The sequence below is a fragment of the Mauremys mutica genome, chromosome 10 (assembly GCF_020497125.1).
Source record: "Mauremys mutica isolate MM-2020 ecotype Southern chromosome 10, ASM2049712v1, whole genome shotgun sequence".
Taxonomy (NCBI): domain Eukaryota; kingdom Metazoa; phylum Chordata; order Testudines; family Geoemydidae; genus Mauremys; species Mauremys mutica.
In genome coordinates, this window is record NC_059081.1 from 49,718,754 (window position 1) to 49,736,843 (window position 18,090).

The 18,090-nt window shown below is 40.1% G+C and overlaps 1 long non-coding RNA gene across 1 annotated transcript in view; it reads left to right on the forward strand.

The window, feature by feature from the left end:
• The first annotated feature begins 613 nt into the window (after window positions 1-613).
• Window positions 614-18,090, forward strand: part of LOC123343354 — a 59,174-nt gene continuing 41,697 nt past the window's right edge. Inside the window, exon 1 of the long non-coding RNA XR_006572213.1 lies at window positions 614-696. This is a non-coding gene — a long non-coding RNA (uncharacterized LOC123343354). The remainder of the gene's footprint in view (window positions 697-18,090) is intronic.

Consider the following 18,090-nt stretch of genomic DNA (forward strand, 5'->3'; position numbering starts at 1 on the left):
GTAATCTTAGGTCAAATTCAACCCTACTGTGATTCCATTAAGGTCAATAGAGTTACAATAGGGAGGATTTTAATTAATTGTTCTAATGTATTTTGAGCAATACCGGTCCACTTTCCAGATGTAATCAACTAAATAATATGGGCAAATCCTGATTTGGACTAGGGCAAAGTGTTCCCCTATATCTCTGAGTCCCCAGAAACTATTGTGAATTTATTCATTCACTCCTTTTTGCTGTTGTCTGTCAGTAGTTTTACTGTGTTATAACAGCATATAAAGAGAGACATTTCTATTCTGTTTCCAGAAAAGTGGAGAAAAGTAAGAAATCTGTAAGACCATTTTGTTCAAGGATACCATATTTTTCCACAATTTGTAATGCTGTTTCTGTTCATCTATGCTAATATTTCATTTTGTGTTGAATGTGAAACACTGGTAATTCAGTCTGACAGCAGTAGTGGTTTGAGGCTTTCCAACATCTTGTAAATCTAAGTGGTGTCTAAGTGAAAGTTCAGACCTCTGATGCAATTCTAAGAAGTATGAGTAACCATTTCAATTATTCATTTTCTGCTCTTCAGCCTGCTTCCTGACTTCCATGAAGACCATATGGACAGGGGTCCTTTCTGGTAGCTCTTTCCACCCTCCCTAAACTAGAACATAGTGTGGGAGTTAAGGAAGTCAAGACATCAGCACTAGAAGACAGTAAGTGCAATGTTTTGGAAGATCATGGGGTTTGGAGAAAAGAAGCGTGGTCACTGAAGGTGGCACATGAGGGGAGGGACAGTGCTTTTTAAATAGCCTTAGCTTAGCACAGGTCTCTACTGAACTGTAGTGGAGTTGTTTTGTGAACATTTGACATGTGGTTTCTAAAAAAATAAAGTTGTTACACAAGGACAATTTTCCCTCTGAACCCAGTTCTAAGCTCATTTGCTCAATGTAAATCATGATTCACTACACTGATGTTAATGGAATTGCAGTGCAGTGGTTTAAAACCAATGCAAGCGAAATCAGAATCAGGTACGATTTCATTAGGTTTCTTATCAAAACATAATGAAATCATAACATTTTCATCCCTCCCTTGCATGTAAAGAATAAAGTTTTCAAAAGCACTCAGTGCTGGCCTATTTCTCTTCTCACTGAAGTCAGTTGGGTAATTCAATGGGAGCAGAGTTAGGCCAGTGAGAAGCACGTCTGAAAATCCTATCCAAACATACTAACAAAGAGTTATGGCTCTGTTTGTATTAAACTTGATTAATAATAAATATCACAGTAGTGCCTCAGGCCAAAGCAAGTACACCTCCCCATTCTTCTAGTCACTATACAAACAGAGCGTAGTGGACTGTCTTTGCTCCAAAGAGCATCTAATTTAAGATTATAATAATAGCATTCAGTACTGTGCAAATACCCAGAATCTCTAATTAGGATCAGGCTCTAGTCATGTCCGAACTCATGAAGGCACAGTAAGTGACCCAAAAACCAATGTATATTACCATGATAGAACACACACGTAATACATTTGTGTACATGCATTAGCTATTTGAAGTGTGTGATTATTGCAGCCTTGTTTTGTACTGTATCACACTTTTTAGCAAGTTGTAATAGTCTTCCCTGGGTTTCGCTATCCCAGTAAGTTTAGTCTACTGATTACACTATACTTCTCCCAGTGCGGATAGCGTTCTAGCTCTTAGGAGCAGGGGACTGATTTAAGATATTAGTATGCCTATGGCCTCCAGGTTTCATAGATGTTTCCCCTTTCAGGCTACATAAAATGGGACACATACAAAATGGTAAAAAGGGAAATGACTGCCTAGAAAGGAGTACTGAGGAAAGGGATCTGGGGGTCATAGTGGATCACAAGCTAAATATGAGTCAAGAGTGTAACACTGTTGCAAAAAAAGTGAACATCATTCTGGGATGTATTAGCAGGAGTATTGTAAGCAAGACACAAGAAGTAATTCTTCCATTCTATTCCATTCTGATTAGGCCTCGATTGTGGAGTATTGTGTCCAGTTCTAGGTGTCACATTTCAGGAAAGATGTGAACAAATTGGAGAAAGCCAAAAAATATTAAAGGTCTAGAAAATATGATCTCTGAGGGAAGACTGAACAAACTGAGTTTGTTTAGTATGGAAAAGAGAGGACTGAGGGAGGACATAACAGTTTTCAAGTACATAAAAGGTTGTTACAAGGAGGAGGGAGAAAATTGTTCTTCTTAACCTCTGAGAATAGGACAGAAGCAATGAGTTTAAATTGCAGCAAGAGAGGTTTAGGTTCAACATTAGGAAAAACTTCCTGTCAGGGTGGTTAAGCACTGGAATAAATTGCCTAGGAAGGTTGTAGAATCTCCATCACTGGAGATTTTTAAGAGCAGGTTGGACAAATACCTGTCAGGGATCAAACAACTGTTGAGGTCCCTTCCAGTCCTATGATTCCATAAGCATCAGGAATATATCTGTTCATCTTTATATTGATGTGGCTGATATTCGTGACAATCCCTCACAAAAAAAAAAAGAAAGAAAAGTTCAGCCTCATGTTCCAGCCCATAACATGAAAACAAAAGAAGAGAAAAGACATTCTGTTAGTCTCAACTCTGAGAACATCAGGCAATGACTCATTTTAGCAAAAAGACTGCCAGCACAGCTGGATGAGCACAAATTGCATGTACAATAGTGCAGTGGGATTTTTTTTAAATTGTCTTTCCTTTAGAAATGTTCTCTGAGAACAGGGTATGCCCTGTTACAATGTGAAAACACAGGGGAAAATGGCTTGAAAGAGAGAGAAATGAAAATGTGTGGTATTCTTATAAAATGCAACCTCCTATGATGGAAATGCCTCACTACAAAAATACTGATGTATCCCATGATCTAAGAGAGCAGTTTGACATGATAAATTTGTTAGCGCTTAATTTGGGCCCTAAACCTGCAGAGTGATTTAATGAGCATGCACCTTTATGCCTACACAAATCACTTTGCATGATTAGGACCGGAGTGTTTAAGAAATGAAAATATTTTACTCTGCTGGGCCTTGGGTTTTCTTTCATTTGCTATTCAATGGGAAAACAATGCAGATCTGTTAGACATTTCACAAAAAAATCAGGATATTGGAATGTCTTGAAAAAGGAGAGAGAGGGGCTGTTTAGACTACTCGAGAGTTTGAAATGAAGAACCCAAAGTATGTGACATTAGAAATGTTACACACCTCTGACTTCTCTACAGTAGCTGTACCAGAGCTGAATGAATGAATAAATAAATAAATCAGAGAATACTGAGAAAACACCTTGGATGATGCAACTTCTTTGATGTGTACAAAATCTATGCAAGGACACACTGACTTTCAGTTACAGTATTAAAGAAGTGCAGCCTTTTTATCTCATTCACAGTGAAAATGATATCACTTTCTCAACAAATAAATGTTGATTACCTTTTTTTAAATGGCTGTATGGATTTCAGCAACTATCCAATGGTACTGATTTCATTGATTTGTAGTAATTTTAATGTTCTTAGTGTAATAAGAAGTTAATATTATTTAAAGCCTGAACACAGTTCTGCAGGTTTCCAGTAAGAGCCTGTTTTGTCACTATCAGTAGAAACACCACATTGACTCAGTGAGAGAACTGCCTAAGGATTTGTTAAAATAGACCATGCAATCAACTGTAGATAGTTTTAAGCAAGTGGTCCCTGTGTTCATGTAGCTTATGATTTGTGAAAGCTATGAAACCTCAGTAACATATTACTGTCACTAACCTGCTAGTTTGGTATAGAACATACCCAAGTGCTGGACGATTTCAGTTTATTTTCAAAAACAAACTACAGTTCTCTAGTTTTTCCCCTTCAGATCAAAGTCAGTGACATCAAGATGACTGAAAATGCTGGTATACATCCAAAAGGGAAGATGTTAAGATGGAATAGCACAATATGATGCAAGTTTCTCCACGCAGATCTGACGCAAAAATTAAATTGCATGATTTAAAGAAGTCTAGCAAGAAAAATGTAAATGATTATTCCGGCAAGTGTTTGTATAGAGATGAATGTAGAAAATGGAGACATCTTTGGTTGAAATCATGTCTGTAACCAGAAATAAAAAAGTGTACATGCTGGCAAGAACATAGACTGAAATAAGATCTGAAGTTCTGGCATACAAACTATGTTGTCAGTGCCAGTCTGTGTGGACAAAGTCATGCAAACAAATGTGGAACAAGAAGAACAACAGCTGCATTTTCTGAGCTAGGAGAACAACTGAGTTTCAACTCTGAAACATTTAAGGAGTAAAAGAAACACTAACAAGGCTAACTAGGCCAATTCTAGAGTCTTGAGGGACGAAGAGATTTTGTGAGCTGCACAGAATAAGTCTTTGTTCATCAATCTAACACTCACAGCGAAGAGGAAGAAAAATTATATATAATCTTTCCATGAGAATATGCAACAAATAAAATGCTCTGAGGGGTTTTAATCTATCTGAGGTATGAAACTTCTGCTGCTTAGAGAGTATTGAATGTGAATGAAGGACTTAAAAAAAATTGAAAAAAGGAACCAAGTTCCTACAGTGGATTTCTACATTGCTTAATAAAGTGTTTTGAATTGCTACCATACTGGATTTGAAATGTTGCATGTATTGAATGAGTAAGAAAGCTGCAGTGCTTGATTGCTGACAGTCATTTAGCATAGGTTTATTGCATAATGTTTTTGGATTGAGCGGTCCGCAATTTATTAAAAAAAAATTGCCTTAGATAAATTGAGTACTACTCTGAGCCTGCCCCAAAGTCAATAGAAAGGCTGACATTAACTTTCATAGGCTCTGGATCAGGTCCTGAATGTGGCAGATTATCAGAAAACTATTTAAAAAAAAGTAACTTGGTCAAAAAGAAAAATTTGACTTCATTAGAAGTTTTGTTTCAAACCTCTAAAAATCAAGCCTCTTTTATTTAGGTGTTCAATTATGAGACCTGCTCAGAACTTTTTTTTTTAACAAAATGAAATTTCATCAAAATGTGCAATTTTGTCAAAACCCAAAATATTTCATGGTAATATTTGGGAGGAGGTTGCGGGGGATAGTTCTGGTTCAGGGGAGGGGAGAAGTTTTTAGTCTGGGATGAAAATTTCCTTCTTTGAATTGATAGATCCGGAACTTAAAGCTGGGTCTCCCAGGCCTGTGCCCATACCATCAGGCTGCATTTCTCTGTCTGAAATTTCAACACCGCTTCTCAAACCAAAAACCTGACAACTTGGTTTGAAAATGTCCATTTTGACTCAAATCTCTTTTCACAAAAATGTTCTAAATGTTTTGGTTTTGTTCCAATGTGAAGCTAAAACAATTTTGAATCCTCAAAAGCTGCCATGAACCAAAATCATCATCCTCCCATCCGCACTACTGACTAGGCATACGAGCTTGAAAATTTTAGCTGTTCTGTTTAAAAATGTGGCCCTTTGTGACATTGCTTGTGCTGTGGAAAGCACCAAATGGGACTCAAGTCCTTCCCCCCGCCACTCCAACTTAAAGCCAAAATTACTTTGTGTAGTTTCCCCAATGCAATATTTTCTATTTGGATCAGTCTGCTGGGAATCTAGGTACTTGAGTGACAATCTTCAGTGGAATTTCTTAAACCCGCTCTAACTTCTGTCTCTAATTATTCCAACAAATATTGTTGAGAGAGTGTCTGTTTCCCCAGGCATGAAATAAACCAAAAAACCAAACATGTTTCTCTAAGGCTCTGATGTAGTTCAGGGATTTAGAAGCAGTTTGTCTCCTTTATTTTTCCTTTTCTCACAGTGCATTTACATACATGTATTTACATACATACACAAAGGGCTCTGATATATATTAATGAAAAAATACAAGTATGGAACATGTGACAATGGCTATACCAAATGAGAAATGTAAATTACATGGCAAAAAAGAGAACTGAAATAGGAATAATGGAAAGAAAACTGATGTGCAGAAGTAAAAATGAAGTTTAATGAGTTATATCTATGGGTTGTGTGTTCCTGTAGTCAACTCAGTTCTGTGACAGCTAAATTTAACCCTTTGAGGCCCATTACTGCAACCGGGCACTAAATCTTCCATTCCTGACCACAGATCCTTAATTTAAGATTTTATTACACGTCCTCTGTATCAGCCTCTAGGCTGATGGCCTGTTTCCCTACCTAGAAAGGATTAAATACCAGGCCCGGAGTCTGGTTCAGGGCTTCAGCTTTATTTCTTCACAATAAAACGGTTAAGCATATGTTTCACATATAAATCTACTCTTTTCCTCTGACCCAGGGGACCCTAATCTACCAGATTCTTGTCTGAGAGTCACCCTGCTCCAGGGTCTGTCACAGGCACCAGCTTGTTTTTTGTAGTGTAATACTCACTTATAGAAATTAAAGAATTTACTGGGACATTGCAAGTAACAGCTCCAGCACACACAGGCATGACTTACCCTCCTCCTAAACTTACCTCTCCCAAAGCAGGACAACTCATCATAACAAAATAATAACAACACTAAGGTAAAGATATAACACCAGCTATTGGAGGAGGTACTGTTTGCACTGCTCATTACAATAGCTCTCCATCCCAGCTGAGCCCCTTGCTGGTTTTTTATGATCAACTGATGAGTCTCAGCTGGAAGATAGCTGATCAGTGACAAGTGGCTCTGAGCCCAACTCTTCTTGTAGGGCCAGCCATGCTGTGACAGTCTCCAAAATTAGTGTTAAAATCCAAATCACCTTTTTGCAAACAAAACAGTCCCAAGATGCTGCGGTTTGGACTGCAGCAAGGTATGATTGCAGCAATGCACATCACATTACCCTCCTGCTTCCCTGCCAGTTCTACCCTTCTGAGTCAGTACAAGGGAGAGAGAATAGAGGTGAAAGAAAGATAGAACATTGTATATTGGTACATGTCACCTGCATATTCCTCTCCCTGATTTCTAGCAAACACAGCTGTGGGATGGTAGGCTGGATTCTATTCTGGTTTATTCTTCATCAACAAAATGATTAGAGATTTTGCAAAATGAATTTTAGTTGTTATACTGATGCTGACAGAGCCCAGCTTGAGTCTCAGATTCCAAGTGGTGTGTATTTGTGCTGAGAGCCAGAAAGGTGAACAAATCTGGTACACACGTGATTAAGACAATAAACATACAAGGATCCTTTTCAGAATATTATGAATTCTGATTGCAGTCTTTCTTTGGGGGCCTACTGCCATTTCCATGTGAGCAGAAAATGGAAAAAAAGTTGATTTAGGAAACAGTGGGCAAATCCAATAATGTAGCAATGAGTAATTTCTTGTTACCTAGTATGCCATTGTTACTAGACAATTACTGTGTGCTCAAATGAACTCACAGGAAAATGATAAAAGACTAAAATACCCTATTACCTGTGGGTTAACCCTTTTCACAAAGCAGTCACTCTGTTTGACATATCAGCCCTCATTCTCAAAGGAAACTTGCACAACACTTTCAAAAGACAAGCCTGGGAGCTTAAATTCATAACTCTGCTAGACACTAAAAATGGACTAAACAGAGATACTGGATTTATTGCTTTTATTATAACAATCTGTAACCCACTGTAACCCACGAGCGGGCCGTCCCTGATACAAGGGGCAAGAGCGAGGACTAGGCAGTTTGTGCCACATTGAGAGACTAAGGGACTGAGAAACAGAAATGGTGGAGAAACGAGACTTGAATTGGAGGGCCTGGGTGGCTTGGCTTGCCGAGCAGCAGAGTGAGGTGCTCTGGCTGCTGTGGGGGTGGGCACCCAGACCATAAAGGAGACCAGGCACCGAGGGCGGGAGGCCAGGGCCTGGGTCTAGGAAATGTTACGCCTGTGGGCGAAAGGGCCACTTCAGGAGGGAGTGTCCCTACTGGGAGAGGGCAGAGAGGCCCCACCCAGAGACGGTGCCTCCTGTGAGGGTAACAGGGGGACCCCCAGCTTGTTGGGTCTGTGGGGATCAGGGACACCTAAGGAGAGAGTGACCCTACAGGGATCCCAAGGCCCGGGCCAGCCCTGAAGGAAGGGCTAGGGCCCACACAAGCAGGACTAGGGCCGTGGCAGGGGGAAGGCACTGAGGGTGCTTCCACTGCCACACCAAGGGCCACCTAAAAAGGCATTGCCCCCTGAGGCAGAGAGGGGGAGTGTCAGAAGCTAAGGCTCGGTCTGGGACTAGCTGCCAGGAAGGGGTAGTGCAGGCTGAGGCCCCCAGAGAGAAGGGGGCTGGGGTAGAGAGGCCCCACCTCATCCAGGGAACCCACATAGGGGCCAAGAGGGGAACCCAAATGGATGTGGGAACCCACGTAGGACCAGAGAGGTCTATGGTGGGGACCCAGACAATTAATGAAGGAAGCAGGTGGCTCCAGTTGGTGGAGGGCCTGCGCTTTGAAAGAGATTCCCTGAGGGCCCAGTTGCAAGGAGCACAGAGGTGATGGGGAATTCCCCCCACCCCAAGAGGGTTCCTAAGGGGGAGGGTGTGTAGTGCGGCAGATTGCCCCACTCCCTGTGAGAATGGGCTGTAGCAAGCCAGGGTGCCTGCACAGACAGGGAGCCAATCAGAAAAGGACTTATGGGGAGCCAATCAGGGCCCAGTTTGGAGACAGCCAATCAGGGCCAGGCTCAGATGTATATAAAGGCTGCCCAGAGCAGGAGCAGTCAGTCTGTCCCAGGCCTTTGAGAGGGGGAAGGTCTGTCTCCAAGGGTGGAGACTAGCACCGTGGACAGCGCAGTGCTGGCCAGGGCTCCGGGAGGCTAGAGAGCTTGATCCCATAGCCACCAGGCTGCAGGCCCTGAAAGGAAGGGCCTAGTGGATGCAAGGGGCCGTAGGGGAAGTGGCCCAGGGAAGCAGACAGAGGAGGGGAGAGAAGGAGGACAGCGAGGCTGCTGCCAGAGGGTCCCTGGGCCGGGGCCCAGAGTAGAGGGTGGGCCTGGGTCCCCTCCATCCCCCCCTTGCAGTACACCCAGCCAATGGACTTAGGGAGCAGCCATTATACTACGCCAGATCCCTGACAAGAGGGATTGGACTCAAAGGGTGTGGTTGGACATGGTGGCTGGGGCATAGGACTGCTGATCACCGACCCCCGGAAGGGGGTGCGGATGGACTAAGGGGCACTGCTGGAGGGCAGTGGCCTTGAAGAGGATGTCGCTGAGCAGGCAGCAATGTGGGTCCAGAGACAGCAACAGAGGGCAGAATGATGGACGGGACACCACCAGGAGAGGGTGCTCCACTGGGCAGAGCTAATTCCCGGAGTCACCAGCAGGAGGGGCCAGGTGGTGAGTCCCACCCCGTTACACCCACTAACCCTCTCTTTTTGTCCTATGACTGGAGAGGTGTTAATGGGCCACTCTACCTTGAATGCTCCCTTACAATATCTGCTAACTACGTATGCTAAATAAACTGTTCCACCTTGCATTTAGCTATGATGCTTAGAGTACCTTTCCTAGACCTAAAGAAGAGCTCTGTGTGGCTAAAAAACTTTTCTCTCACTATCAGAAGTTGGTCCAATAAAAGATATTATCTGACCCATCTTGTCTCTCCAATATCCTGTGGCTACATGGCTACACCTGCACAACATACTGTTGCCACAAGCAGACATTCAAGTATTTTGTCCTTCATTTATAGATTTTTGGGAAGAGTAATTCCATCCACTGTGGGAACTACTGGGAGAAATTATATGGCTAATAGAACAGGAGTACTTGTGGCACCTTAGAGACTAACAAATTTATTTGAGCATAAGCTTTCATGGGCTACAGCTCACTTCTTTGGATGCATAGAATGGAACATATATTGAGGAGATATATATATACACATACAAAGAGCATGAAAAGGTGGGAGTTGTCTTACCAACTCTGAGAGGCCAATTAAATAAGAGAAAAAAAATATATGGCTAATGTTCTGTTTATTCATACATCTTAAAGTCAATGGGTGAAATCCTGCCCCATTTAAGTCAATGGAACTTTTGCCACTGACTTCAATGGGCTAGGAATTCTCTCTATAAATGTGACTGTTTTAGAAGCCTTTTTGAATACACTTTGTAGTCCTTTGTGTCTGACATCCTTCTGAGCATCCATCCATCCACTGTCTGTCCTTAACACAGCTCTATTGTCAAGGAGGACTAAATAGGGCTATTGTAACCTAAACACTTGACAGTCCAAGAGCTCATGTGAGAGTTTATACATGTTCCTAAAATCCATAGCTTTTAACATTTTTTCCATTAGGCTTTAAATAGCAAAAATGCTAGGGAAAAAATAATAAAATAATTGCACGGGAAAAAAACCACAAATGTTTTGGTCAAACAGGACAGTGGTAATATATGTATCTTGTAACCTTCAACCTCTTTTTAGACATAAACAAAACAAAACAAAAAAAATGAGAAATGGAAAAAAATACAAGAAAAAAGAGAGACATGTTTGCATATCTTGAAATACATACTGACTGTCCTAGTCCCAACATTGTTTTAGGCATCAGTTCAAAAAATGGTTCCCATGTCCTGAGGGTTTTTACTGCTTGTTCCATAGAAGAATGAGAGAGTAAATATTACACAGATAAAAAATGTAACCATTGTTATCCTAAATGTAGAGGCCTAAAAGGAATTCCCTGCAAGACCATACATTTTCTGGCAATTAATATTGAAAACAAAAGTGATCGGGCCATGGTTCTCTTCCTACATGAAGTGAATGTATATCCCCCCCCCCCCCAGTGAGAAAGGCAGTATAATCAGAAAATAATTTGTTTACATAATTCCTGTTTGCATAAAACAGATTCATATTTTTAAGATACCGTCCATGGTTTTTGAAGGATGTAGCTTCCGCCTCAGAATTTGTATTGCAATTCCTGTGTGTACCCTCAGTACAGGAAAGCACACGCTATAGATAGAATAACACTAACTGAAGCTGGGGCACAATCCTTGTGTTGTGCCATTTGGCACAGGCATTGGATGTGTTATGTTGGTAATCTGCTTTCCTGGTGAACTGGGAGAATATGTTTTTGATGCCATTTTTTGCCCACTGGCACACCTAGCAAATAGGAACAGTAAGGAATAGGAATTGCCTACGAACTTGTGATGCAGGTTCCGTCACTATAATACCTTGCCTTGAGTATACATTTAGAACTGCTCTGTGATGAGAACCCATATAACATTTTTGATCAGGTGGTTGTATGGCTCAGTGATCAGTAAATATCTGTCAGCCAGAATGTCATAAATGATGACACACTGCGGTACAGTACGAGATGAATGCTATATTTCTAGTTGTACCATCTTTTGGTTGAGAGGAAACATTAAAACTGAAGCCCCATCTACTTGTTTTAGATGACCATCAGTGTGGACAGTTGAGATTACATGTGTCTTTGCAAAAATGAATAGGACTAATTTAATAACTGCCCATCTCGCTAAAGCAGGCTTTAATGTGTAAGGCTGCTTATGAACTTCTGCATGTAAAGTGGTTTTGGCTGCTAGTCATTGAATGGCTGTGTGAATTTCTATCTATCCATTCTGAGCCATCTTCATTTTATTTGTAGACAGAACTTGGACATAACAGGAACAGTTCTTGCTGCCTATCATCCAGTGTAGCTTTAATACTGTTTAAAACTTGAAGGTTTATGCAGCAGTAAGTAATTTCTTGTTACCCAAAGCGATAAAATATGATCACATTTACATTGCGTGAACAAATACTAATAAAACAGTGTTTAAACCATGGAAGTTGCCATCCCAAACCAATTTCTGTATCAATCCTTGGCCCACATACACAATACATTCTGTCAGAACATTTTAATGGTATTTCAATACTAATCGATAAGCAAGATTAGGCAAAAGGCAATAGTGTATTACGGTATAGAAATGTGCTATGCTAAAAATTGAAAGCAGCTGCTGCGACCCTTTAATTGTATCAAACTAATTAAATTAAAAGTTTAGAAACTGCATTAATAGATGAAGTGGGAATATAGCACACAAGGGGGGAAATGTTTAATTTTTAAGTTTAGGACCTGGATTCAACTCCCTTTTAAGGACTTACATGCAATGAGCACGACAGGTTGGCCTGCAGCAGACAGGTGTCTGCATTTCAAAGAATTTGGGATCTTTGGCAATCTTTGCTAAAATGGAACCTACTGCTAAGCTGGTGCTGGAGCTTGAACTATCTTCCACCTCTTGAGAGTTGATTCCGTCCTCTTGCCCAGGAGGAAGTATTTATCAGGGCAGCTTGTAACCCACCTCCTTGATGATACCTGTCCGTTTAGTAGGGACTTTCAGGGAAAATCCTTCTCATGTTAATCATGGTCCCACTGAAGTTACTGGGATAGTTTCCATTGCTATCACTCCATTCGCTTCCATGAACACATGTATCCATGCCAAATCTTTGCAAAAAGGGGACAAAAATGTAATATGAAACCTTGTTGTAATTGGCAATGTGTTCTACTTAAATAGATTTGATAAGGTTTTTCAAAATAGATTTTCTCATAACTTGACCAGACCATGGTTGCTATGCAATTGTCTCAATCAAATTATGTAAAGTCTTGCAGCAACTTATTCACCCTTCTGCAGTTTAATGAGCCTCTCTGGAAACTTGCCTGTGTGAGAGGGGGGCCATACATGTTAAAGCAAGGGGAGAAAAGGGAGAGACTTAAACAGCTGATGAGTGAGTTATATATACCCTCCTTTCAGTTTTTGGATGGGGGAAAAAAGGATCCATAAAAGACTATGTCCTCAGGCAACTTTAAATCTACATGATTAGCACTTACTCAACAGACCAAGGGAAGACACTCGCTGGCTTTGGCAGCACTAGCAGGATGACATTTTCACATGGATGAAGTGCACTAAATAAATCACTTACATCAGGTACAAACATTTGAAGATCAGGAATATCAGACCATTGAAGTCAATGGGAGTTTTGTCACTGACTTAGACAAAGGCCGTATGTGTATCTTCTCACTTCACTTTTTCTTCAGACATGCTTATGATATTCTTCAGAGTCTAAGCTTAAAATCTATATAGATAGATAGCCCTTCTGGTTGTGAAGATAAACCTCACTGTGAATCTGTACTCACTTAAATAAGATGGGCTCGGGTAGAGTCAATGGAGATACTCTAGATTACCATTGGCATAATGAAGAACAGCATCTGGCTGATGATAAATACAGTATTTGATTTTCCATCTTTGTGGTTTTTTTATGATATGTGGTATTCATTTAAACAATAGATATGGTTATATCACAACCTCTTGTTTTTACCTGGTAATAACTTTTTACAAAATCTTCTTTTTGTAATGAAACTTTTCATGCTTGACCTCAGTCCCTAGGTGTTTTTTCTTTAAACAAACAAACAAACAAAAAAGGTAATCCAAGGCACAGTTGAGATATGGAAAACTAAACAGTACATTCTAACAGCTTTAAAAAAAGAAAAGGAAAGGAAAAAAGAATGTGGCCAGTGCTGGTCTTTCAAGAAGGAGAGGTATTTTGCTAAATTTAGGGCCCAGTTCTGACTTTGGCTGCAAGCAGACCCAATAACTTCATGTAACTGAGGAAATATTTGACCTAAAACATCTACTTCTCCTTTTAACTACTCTGGCATAAATCAGGAGTGAGTCCATTTAAGTCAGTGGAGTAAAACTGCTATAAAACTGCTAAAAGACAGAAGAGAATCAGACCCATATACGGGCACTTTTTTTCTCCTTCTCTTTAATTATTTTTTTCCTTTAAAAAAACAAAAACCCAACCCTGATTTTTTTAAGGTCTCAGATTCAACATTTCCCACTGATTTCATCTGGAGTTGAGGATGTTCATTACATCTGAAAATCAGGCCCTTCTCATACACAAAAAACCCCACATCAATGCAACAGTAAGATTTCATATTTCAATAAACAAGTCAGACAATGAAAAATTAACGTTCTCATAGAGTATTGCCATTAACTTACCTACTTTGCGCATACTATACTAAATTCTGCTCTGACTTAATTCTACAGAATTGTTACCACCAATTTAGATGGGAGCAGGATTACTCCAACTGTACATCTTTAGGAATACAATTAAAAATTAGCTTGTAATCAAAAACATACTCATAATATGGCTACATTTATGTATGTTTGTTTGTATCCCAGTAGTGCCTAAAGGCCCCACTCAAGGAAGGGTTTCCACTGTGTTAGATTTTGTACAAACATAGCATATAACATAGTCCTGCCCAGAAGTGCTTACATACCATACATAAAAACCTTAACTTTCTCATGGCTGTGTGCCAGCTGAGGCAGTTAAACATGCCCTACACTCTTCTCTTTGAGCGTAATCCATCTTCTGTAAAGAAGGTACTCGGGACCAGGTTGTTGTAACACTTACCTTGGTATAGCATTGGTGTAAATTGGAGGGGAATCAGGACTCTGTAACCTTAATCTTTTTTGATTAAGGGTGAAAATCTGCCCTTTCTCCATGTAATGGCATGAGTGTGTGCTTTGTAGAGTCTTCGATTTATTTCAATTGTTAGTCGCCTGTAGGAAAACAATTTGGAAAAAACAATCGTAAAGAGAGGGATCTTTCTGAGAGGATGTGAGCCATGATCATTCCGATATCTTGTTTAAGGGAGTTCAGTAGCTATGGGCCAGATCTATTTCCCTGAGTCTGTGGTGCAGTTATCTCCAGTGTCTCTGACAAATGAAAGTGCGGTGAAAGATTTTGGTCTTGGCAAACTCTGAGATCACTGGCATTGGTTCAGGACCTGGTATTGGACGGAGAGCCAGAGCAATGTGTGGAGCACTTGGCTGATGTGTTACTTGGTGTTAGTGATGTAACTCTTGTGTTAGTCTTAAGATGGCTTGCTGCATGTCGTCTAAATCGGGAGCTTCTTCATGACATTTTCATTCACCCCTTAGCTACAGTGTATGGTTGCAAAGTTGAGCCTGGAGGTGCCAAGCACATAGGTCATTTGAGGCCAGGTCTGCCTTTTGAAGGGCAGTAAGCTGACATGAAGGAATGTAGCCTGCTCACTAGCCAAAAATATGAAAGGCATTCTGGCTACTGATGTTGTTTTGATGACTTGGAGCAGTGAAGATTCCAGAAGGACCCCAAGCCTATTCATGGTATTGACGATCAAAGCAGAGATGCCTTTGATTTAAGAGTGATGTGGTTTGGGTCATTTCTTAAAATTATTTTCTTCTTCTCACCACTGTCACCTCCATCTTCTTTGGATTTGGAGTTCTGTAGCTGCTTGTCTTGGCTGGATGAAGGTGGTGGTGATGTCAGCATTTATGAAAGTAGCATCGAGTTGGGTATCATCTGTGGGTTGTTTCTTGATTTGGGTGTATTTTGAATTAAGAAAGTTTGTTACATTTTTATATGCAGTTAAAATAAATGTTAAGAGCAGGGCCAAGTAACATAGCTTATAAAAATAAACCGTCTGCAAAAATTCCATAGCTCTGACATAAAGATTCCCACGGGTTTACCCTAAAACCCTTGAGAATTCTGTTCTGTCTGTATATAGGGCTCTACTGAAGCTGAATCATCAGTTGTCTGTCTGGATATCTACAGAGTAATTGTCTGTTTGCAACCCCCTATGTCATCTCCTTTCTGTATGAGGTTCTTGGGCAAATTTTACAAGGTTATGCATAAATACTAGAGCTGATTTAAAAAAAATCTTTGTCAGCATTTCTTTGTCACAGGAAATTCCAGCATTTCAACATTTTGTTTTCATCCCTAGCTAAGTCTGAGTTATCAAGTTTACAGTTCAAGATCCTGCATTTCTCTTGTATGTTTTATTGGCACTGCAGACATTGATATGCTTGAGATGTTATCACCTGTTAGGGGGGAAAACACAGGAACTTGAAATCAGAATTTGGCAGGACACATTTGTGTAATTTGTAAGCATATACATATTTCTAATTTGCTATCTTAGACTGTTTTCTCTTTAATTCATATAAAAAATGTCTATGCAGTTCACTCTTGTATAGCAATGTGTGGGGAGCAGACAAGCTATAAACCCCGCTAAAGATTAAAAACTCTGCTTTGCGTTATGATTTATAAATCCACAAGAGGAGGTAATTCATTAGTACTTTAAAGCAGGAACACATTAATTGTGTCAACTGGCTCTTTGAAGTCCTGTTTCTAGTTATTTCAAATAGCTCCTGAAATATATAACAGGATCAATCAAAATGTTATCATATAATAATATCCTGCATTCCAGAGTCACAATTAATCAGGGGAATGTGGTCCTTTGATAGTCAGTGATAAATGCTGCATGTGCATTGATGGAAACCTGGAATCCCAAGATCTGCTTCCAGTTCTGAACAAAACATATGCAAAAATTCCATAAAAAATATTTCAAAGAGGTTCAATAAACAGCATGTACACAATTGTGAAAAGCCCCTAAAAATGTATTTGTATTTAATGTTCACTTAAATGCTGCGAAATCCTTGCTAATCAAAACACATGTTCTGTCAGATTTACATTGTGACTCTTAAAGAGTGAAAGCAGAGATAATCTATGAGGAAAGTAACAAAATATTTGGTTATATTAAATGTACACATTACATGAGAGTCATGGGTACAGATAAATGATCCTTATTTCTGAGGACAAGGATCTTGAATCTGATGTAGTACGACACAGGAAGCCAGTGGAGGGATTCAAGAAAGAGGGGAAGTCAAAGTGGTAGGAGTGGTAAGAAAGGAAGGTGACTTTTGCAACTACATTTTGGACAGACTACAAGGAGTAGAGGTGAGATGCAGTACATCCGCGCAGGAGAAGCTCACAGAAATCAGAATGAACAATGGCCGCCTTGCAGTCAATGGTTTAAAAGCAGGCAATGTGGGAAAAGGGTAGATTTTGGAGATATTAAAGAAGATGCTACTAGATATGGTGTAAGAAAAGAACAGTCAAGGATTACATCACGATTATGGTCCTGGTGATTAGGAAGAATAGTGGAGTATCAATGGAGATAGAGAAAGATGGGCATAGGTGGAGGTGGACACAGAATAAGATATAAATTCAATGTCAGAGGGAATCAGTTAGTCAGGAGATGAAGATGTCAGAGCGACAGCTAGAAATGCATGGCTAGACAGATGGCATTTTGGAAGCATTGGTGGAGCAGTGGTAGTTGTGTCACTATAGGACGGGGTAGGCAACCTATGGCATGTGTGCCGAAGGCGGCACACAAGCTGATTTTCAGTGGCACTCACACTACCCAGGTCCTGGCCACCAGTCCGGGGGGCTCTGCATTTTAATTTAATTTTAAATGAAGCTTCTTAAACATTTTTAAAACCTTATTTACTTTACATACAATGATAGTTTAGTTATATATTATAGACTTATAGAAAGAGACCTTCTAAAAATGTTTAAATGTATTACTGGCATGCAAAACCTTAAATTAGACTGAATAAATGAAGACTCGGCACACCACTTCTGAAAGGTTGCCGACCTCTGCTATAGGAGATAAGGTGAGAGAGAAGGCCTATCTCCCCTAAATTCAATGGCAAAGCCCCCATTGACTCCAGTGGTGTTGGATCAAGCTTAGAGAGAAAACAGAATGAGACTGAGGAACATCAATAGATAAAAACAGAGAAGAATGCCCAGATCCCACTGTGATACTAAAAATGCATGTAATAATCAGAAGTGAACCTTAGCATTTATAGGTGGACTTGCAAAATATTGTTTCTAATATACCTAATGCTCTTTTGCACAGGTTCTTGCACAGCTGCATAGTTACCATATGTGGTGTAAAATGCTAGATCTATTTAAAATAAATCCATCCAGTATAATTATGTTTTTCCCCATGAAATATACAAACAGTCTAAACAGCAAATTGTTATTACTATTATCCGTTAAACATTGTAAAACCACATTGTTCCTTCATAGGCAGGAAAATATTTCAGTGACTAACTGTGGTTGTCTTCCCTCTGGATCACCTCATTTATCTTGTGAGCTAGTCTCTTTATGGTAATGAAAATTACTGCGAGCTGCTTCTCAACCCAAGTGAGGAAGGTGACTAGCGCTTGTGTTTTCCACTAACTCTGCAGGGAATTCAGCTTCTTGGCTCAGGCTTTCCCCTTTGATGTAATGAGTTGTCTACAAAATGGTAACTGCATTAACAACTGTTTCCCAGCATGGAGATATTGTGTGTTGTATGCTGTGAATTTGTTTGGTAACCTAGAGATAAT